The following is an 8,320-nucleotide window of genomic DNA, read 5'->3' on the forward strand; positions in this document are numbered from 1 at the left end:
ATTGGGAGGGATGGCAATATTTTTGACCCCTGTCAAGTCACATGTCTGGTGATTTAAAGGTTTCCTCAACACCTGCTGTTAGATTCCTAAGTTGGAATGTTAAAGGTCTGAACAATCCAGTGAAACGGTCTAAAATATTTTCTCATATGAAACGCCTGAACCCAGACATAATATTCCTACAGGAAACACATTTGCAAAATTCAAATCAAGTCAGGCTCAAATATCCATGGATTGGGGAGATTTATCATTCGAGCTTCAACTCAAAAGCTAGAGGAGTTGCCATAATATTTAATAAGAATATTCATTTTACAGCATCAAGAATAATGAAGGATATAAATGGCAGATTTCTTATAATTGCAGGCTCCTTGTTCCACACTCCTGTTTTATTAGTAAACATTTATGCACCAAACTTTGATAAACCAGATTTTATAAACAATCTAGTTAGCACACTTCCATATCTTGATACTCATTTGTTAATTCTAGCTGGAGACCTGAATTGTGTAATGAATCCATCATTAGATCGCTCCTCATCTCGGTCCTATACACAGTCTAATATGTCTAAATCTATTTTGGATTTTGTGTCCCAAAATGGATATGTAGATCCATGGAGGACACGGAATCCACTAACAAGGACCTATTCTTTTTACTCTCAAATACACCAATCCTATTCCCGTATAGATTATTTTTTTGTTGATAGCTCTTTAATGCAGAGAGTCATGTCTTCTGAATACTATCCGATTGTTATTTCAGACCATTCTCCTCTAAGCATTGATATAAATTTTATAAACAAACCCAATTCTAGTCCTCGTTGGAGATTTAATACTCTTCTGTTATCAGATGAGCCATTTAATAAATTCATCTTATCATCAATTGATGATTTTCTAAGGTTCAATAAGAGCGATACAATTTCTCCCTCACTACTATGGGAAACATTAAAAGCTTATCTTCGGGGTCAGATTATTTCTTTTTCAGCTAATATTAATAAAAATCTACGCACTAAGATATCAGAAATATCAACAAAAATTCAGAATATTGATAGGCAAAATGCCGTTAATCCGTCACATGATTTGCTGAAACAGCGACAGGATCTTCAGATGGAACTTGATCTTTTAACTACATCTGATGCGGAGCGACTCTTGATACGATCTCGAGCCACTTATTATGAACATGGGGAAAAACCAAGTAGACTTCTGGCACATCAATTGAAACGAAAAGCCGGCTCTCACATAATATCACAAATCAACGATCGGTCGGGCAATCTTGTTTCAGATCCTGTCTCTATTAATGATACTTTTAAAAAATTCTACTGCAATTTGTATAAGTCTGAACTACAAGCAGACTCAAATGAGCTATGTGCCTTTCTTCAGGATATTGACATACCTAGGATAGACAAATTGCTTTCTGACCAACTTGAAGCTCCCATTAAATTAGAAGAAATATTTGCGTCAATTAAGGATATGCAAAGTGGTAAAACACCTGGCTCAGATGGTTTCTCTGCCGAATTTTTCAAAAAATTTAAAGATAAAATAGCCCCTCTTCTTCTTGAGGTTTATAATGAGTCATTTGGGCAGGGCTTGTTGCCTCCCACCTTGACTCAGGCCTCAATTTCTCTCCTGTTAAAGAAGGATAAGGATCCTACTGCCTGCGAGTCCTATAGACCTCTTTCACTTTTGAATGTGGATTTTAAGATTTTGTCTAAAGTACTCGCGACTCGGCTTGAGACAGTTCTCCCTCGGATTATTTCACAAGAACAGAATGGATTCATTAAAGGTCGCCAGTTGTTTTTTAATACTCGTACACTGTTGAATACAATTTTTTCAACTCATTCCTCTAAATCTCCTGAAGTGATAATTTCTCTTGATGCCGAGAAAGCTTTTGATCGAGTGGAATGGGAATATCTCTTTGCTGTTCTTAATGGGTTTGGTTTTGGAGAGAGGTTTGTGTCTTGGATCAAGCTACTTTATACATCCCCTCAAGCATGTATTCTCAGTAATTCCGTCCAATCTGATTATTTTACGGTGGGACGTGGTACTAGACAGGGTTGCCCTCTCTCTCCCCTCTTGTTTGCGTTAGCCATTGAACCCCTTTCCGTTGCTCTAAGATCCCTTTCTTCTTTTCATGGAATCGTCCGCTCTGGTGTCGAGCTTAAATTGTCCTTATATGCAGATGACCTTCTCCTGTATGTCTCTGACCCTTTACGGAGTCTTCCCCCAATTTTAAATATTCTAGAAAAATTTGGATCATATTCTGGCTATAAAATTAACTCACTTAAAAGTGAATGCTATCCAGTGAATTCATTAGCTTTAAAGCTTAAGCCTTCTGATATCCCTTTTAGGCTCAGTCCCTCGGGATTTAGGTACTTAGGAATTAATAGTACTTTGCCCTCAATGTTTTCTCAGAATTATGCCTCACTAGTTTCCCAAATTGCATCAGATTTACAGAGATGGAACTCTCTCCCTCTTTCATTGATTGGTAGGATTAATATTATCAAAATGAATGTGCTACCTAGACTTTTGTTTTTATATCAAAATATCCCTCTGTTCTTGCCCAAACAGTTCTTCAGGTCCCTGGATCAGATGGTCTCATCTTTTTTATGGAACGGAAAGGCCCCCAGAATGAGACTTTCTTTATTACAACAGTTCACCACAAACGGGGGTCTTTCTCTACCTAATTTTACAATGTATTACTGGTCCTCACATATCCATAAACTGACTTATTGGTTAAATTCACCTGATCTGATTTGGTGTAAACTTGAAATTCAGTCGATTTCTGCATCTTTTTCGCCCGCTTCAATTATTTATTCATCATTACCAATTAAATTATCCTCAGTTACTGCAAATCCTATAGTGCTCTCAACACTCAGGATCTGGTCACAATTTAGGTCCCACTTTAAATTTGTATCACCCTCTAATAAAATGCCGTTACTAAAGAATCACATTTTCTCTCCAGCATCTAATAATGCTGCCTATAGAATTTGGTATGAGAAAGGTATTAGAACAATGAGAGACCTGTACGAAGATGGTTTATTTCTTAGTTTTTCAGAATTGTCTTCTAAATTTAATCTACCCACTTCACATTTGTTTCTTTACTTCCAAATTAGGCATTGCGTTTCATCGCAGTTTCAAAATTTTCTAACTTTGCCTACTGACCCACCATGGGTTGAACTCTTAGTTTTGAGCCCCAATTTGAAATCTCCTCTTTCAATTATTTATGGAAAACTTATGGCAATAGAGGCCGACTCATCGGGTAAAACTAGAACTGCATGGGAACGTGAACTGGGTGTTAAACTATCAGATTCATGGTGGGATAAAGTTATTCTCAACATACGTCAGAGTACACCATGTGCCAGACTACAGTTAATACAATTTAAAGTAATAAATAGAGTACACTTCTCAAAAACACGTTTATCTAAAATGTTCCCCTCAATACCAGACCAGTGTGATAGATGTCAGACTTCACCTTGCAACTTAAGTCATATGTTCTTTTTCTGCCCAAAACTGCAAGGGTTTTGGAAATATTTTTTCTCCATATTCTCAGGAGTTTTTAAGATTCAGTTTCAAAGTGATCCACTTATTGCCATTTTTGGAGTTCCTGGGACCACACTTAATCTATCCCGCCAGCAGGGGGAGGTCTTGGCCTTTTGCTCTCTCCTTGCCAGACGTTGTATTTTGCTCGCCTGGAAATCTCCCACACCACCATCCACATCACAATGGCTTAATACTGTAAGATTATTCTTGAAGATGGAAAAAATTTTACTAACAGTGAAAGGTAGTTCAGAAAAATTTACCCACAAGTGGACACCCTTTGTGTCATATGTAAAATCTTTACCTTCATAGCGTATAGACTGATATGATTGACTCATCACATTACCATGTGGCTTGATTTTAGAGGATAAATGAAAGAGTGAAATACTGTTTTCCTTTTGGTTTGTTGGGTCCCTCCTGTTCGTTCCTCCTCCCCCTCTCTCTCTCTCTCTTTTTTTTTTTTTTTTCTCTCTCTCTTTTTTTTTTTTTTTTTTTTTTTTTAATTTTTTTTTTTTTTTTTCTCTTTCTTTTTTTTGTCTTGTTTTTGGTTAAGGGGGGAAGGGGAGGGAGGGGAAGAGGGGAGGGAGGGGGGAAAAGGAGGAAGGAAAAAGAGAAAAAATTGGAGAAGTCATGTAAATTTTGTATAATGTATGTAATGTCAATTATATATTCTCCTGATAAATAAAAATTAAAAAAAAAAAAAAAGAAAGTCTCAGGATGGGTGAACCTGTATTTCTGGATTCAAATCAATGAAATGACAGTTCCTGTCCCACAAGGTTCTTAAGGTCAAGGGTTTTGACCTTAGGCTTAGTCGTGACACCAGATTAAGTTCACTACATATGTAAGCCATATTGCTCAAAACCTTTGCATAAATGTAACTTACTACTTTAAATTTTGGGTTAGTTCATGTAGAGCTACCAGCAGTGTTCCACCTGATGATGGAGTGTATGGAGCAAATCAAAGCCCTCAACTCCTTCTCCGTCATCTAATGTGTCTGTGTGAAGATCATCTGCCAGTGAATTTGAACTGGTAAGTTGTAGATGAAATTGGGTTGTTGTTAGTGATTTGCTTTAGATTTAATGGCCTGCTTTTTTAAATTCCCACAGCACTTCTTACCTGGAGTACTGGTGGAAATCCAAAGAGGGCTTTTCAGCGGTTCAATCGATCCCCGATGACAATTTTTGCCCAGGAATTGGCAAAAATACCAGCAAGCCAGTACGTTCCAAAAGTGCAGGCCATAACCCGCAAGTCGTTATTCTCACAAAAGAAATCTGTCATGGCTTGCAGTAGTATCTCCAAGACAAATTTATAATGTGTTTTTTATTTTATTCATGTTTTTCCTCACAGATGCAGTCATTGAAGAGTTTACTGGAACAACAATTTCCGAGGTGCACGCTGCAATCAGACGCACATGCAACAACGAACAATTCAATTAAAAAAAGTAAATACATATTTTTGGGACCCATCCATCCAACCATCATCTTACTGCTTCTTAATTTTTTTTTTGATTTATGAAAAAATCATAACATTTGATTGTTTCAGCACCTTGATAGACAGACACAAAATCTTTATTTTAATCAAAACACCCACAAAACTTATTTTATTGATCATTCATTCATTAAGCTTGCTTTACTTTAAATGTCCACCTCCACCAGACATGTGCAGCCTGACCTCAACACCTCTTTTCATCCACCTAACTTGACAACTTGGTTCCAACAAAGATCGTTGTGTGGTATTTTGCTGGCTTTCTGTTGGACTGGCTCCTCGTGGGTGTACGCAGTCTGTGTGGGGGAAGTGTACCTGTGTCCCCGAAAAGGACCAGAACCGAACTGAGCCGGGCAGTGGGGGAATTCATCCTGATTAGAGACGGTCTCAGCCACATTGTGCAGCCCGTTACCAACAGGTAGAGGCTGACAATCCACGGCAAATAGCAAGGCTTGGTCCTGACAGTTCAGATCAACAGAGGAGAACAGCTTGAGCCAGGAACAAAACCTTCAGCTGACCCGTTCTGAACCAGAGGACCCTCACAGATCTAAATTATTATCCAGGTGAGTTTAGATGGAAGCCAGCAGAACTCTGATGCAAACTCTGGTTTTCTTTAGAGCAGCTGCTCCTGGGCATTGCTCCTAGGCGCTTCGTAGCACGAGAGCTTCCTCCAGGCAAACAATGATGAGAGCTGACCGGAGAGGCTGAAGTCGTCCTTGGCTTGGTTCTGTTCTGGTCCGGTTTCAGTGCTTCACAGCACAAGAGTTTCCTCCAGGCGAACAGCATATCCCACGGAGGTGGACAATCCTTCATTTGAAGGTACTGGACCCAGCAACTGTTCATCATGAGCAGCTTGAGAGTTTCATCTTCACAGGGGTGCTCCCCTCAGTCCAATTCAATTTCCAGTTGGACCACAATGACGGACCCATTGGCCCATTTGATCTATGAAGCTGTCTGGTCTGAGACTTTTCTGCATCAGTCACAATATTCCCATTATTTTCAAATCTCTGACTATCTGGAGTCACTGAATATTGTTAACACATCTGGACCTACCTCTCACTGCAGTCTTCATTGTTTGTGGGTTCTGGGTAATCATGTATTTTTTAACTTTTATCATGGTTCGATTACGGAGGCTAATTGTCACACTATTAACTCCTGTAATTACACACCTGTCACAAAAAATACAAGAAAATGTCTGATAATAATGTTGTTACTTCTGTCAGGGATTCAGCCCAACCCTGAACCCCCACTCATTACAGCACACCAATTGATTTTAAAAACATGTCAGGACTTCATTTTCTTCATGTAAACGCACATAACCTTCTGAGAAAACTTGATGCCTTGAAAATTCTGGTAAATTTGGCTGGGGCAGATGTAATCTTAATCTCTGAATCCTGGCTAAACGAATCTGTCTCAAATGGTGACCTGGCAATCTAAGGTTTTAATATCTATCGCGGTAATCGAAAAAAAAAGGGGGGGGGGGGGGTCGCTATTTATATCAAAGATACCCTGGACTCTAGTCTTGTGTCAGCCAAAACAATCCCAAACAATTTGAGGCCTTAGCTGTAAACATCACTTTGAATGGAGGCCAGATCTTATCTGTAGTGGGTTGTTATCATCCCCCCTCAGCAACACCTGAGGCTCTGTCCTCCCTGATTGACTTCCTAGTTAAATTACAATTCAAAGAGGTTTTCCTTGCTGGAAATTTTAATTTCAACTGGAAAAAGTTGACCTTCCTTTGTGATAAAATCAAGGAATGTTGCATGTCACTTAATCTAATCCAACTCATTGACTCTCCCACCAGACGGAACAATAACTGTCCTGAAAAATCTTCCATCTTAGACCTGTTTCTAACAAATATGCCTCACAAATTCCCAGGTATAGGTATGTTCATCAATATTATGAGTGATCATTGTGTGACAGCGGCTCTGAGACATTAAACTTCCACACCCTAAGCCCAGATTAATTCAAAAAAGGGATCTGAAACATTTTTGTGAACAGTCATTCCTCTGGGATTTATCTCACTTTGATTGGCATCGTATTCTATTAATCGATGATGTGAATTCTGCTTGGAACTATTTCCATAATAGTTTAATTTATTTTGTGAACAAACATGTTCCTTTCCACCAGTTCAGAATAAAGGGATGAGACAGCCCCTGGTTTACTCCAGAGCTAGCTGACCTCCTGCACAGGAGAGATCATCTTTGGGCTGCAGCGAGAAAATCTGGCTCAGACACTGATTGGTTGAGTTTTAGACAGATGAGGAATAAATGCACAACTGCTGTCAAAGCAGCGAAACGCAACTATTTCTTATCTCAGACCTCCAAAAATCTAAATGACCCTAACAGATTCTGGAAAACCACCAAATCTCTCTCGGGGAGCCCCCAATCATCTGACCTCCCATCACAAGTTCTCGTTAACTCTGTTCCTGTGTCAAATAAGCACGAGATCCTGAACTGTTTCAACAAACATTTTGTTGCTTCTAGTTCTTTATTTGACACAGTTACTAATGGAAGATCAGCCACTTCACTTAATAACCAAACTTCTACTAATCAAATCCCTCCTACAAGTCAATCCTCAGTTAATCACAGCTTCTCTTTTTCTCCATTCTCAGGCAGTGAGGTCAATAAACTGTTAAAAGATCTTGATCCTAAAAAATCTGCAGGTCCAGATGAACTTCCACCTTATTTCTTAAGGCTGGCTGCTCATATCATCACAGTCCCTGTGACCCACATCTTCAATCTCTCCATAAGACAAAACTCCATCCCAGACACTTGAAAACAGCCTTTGTTCTTCCTTTGCTGAAGGGAGGAGACCCCACCTCACTGAACAACTATGGACCAATCTCTAAACTCTGCATTTTAGCCAAGGTTCTAGAAAAACTGATAAACTCTCAAATCAAAAATGACCTGGACTCATTTAACATCTTACCTCCACATCAATCTGGTTTCAGGAAACAACACAGCACAACCACTGCTTCACTGAAGGTTCTTAATGGCGTTGAAGCACTGGATGCTAAGGATTATTGTGCTGCACTTTTCTTAGACCTGTCTAAAGATTCTGACACTGTGGATCAGAACATCTTGTGTCATAAACTCTCAGAAACTGGTTTCTCAGAACACACCATTGGTTGGTTCTCTAACTATCTTTCAGACCGGAAGCAATGTGTTCAACATAATGGTACTTCCTCCAGTTATTTAACAGTCAACAATGGTGTACCACAAGGCTCAGTCTTAGGACACACCCTCTTTACAATCTACATACTGTTGGCGTAAATCGACTCACTCTATCCGCCCCAAAGTTCGTTGTTT

This window comes from Nematolebias whitei, chromosome 12, assembly GCF_014905685.2.
Source record: "Nematolebias whitei isolate Nwh7 chromosome 12, NemWhi1, whole genome shotgun sequence".
Classification (NCBI taxonomy): Eukaryota; Metazoa; Chordata; class Actinopteri; order Cyprinodontiformes; family Rivulidae; genus Nematolebias; species Nematolebias whitei.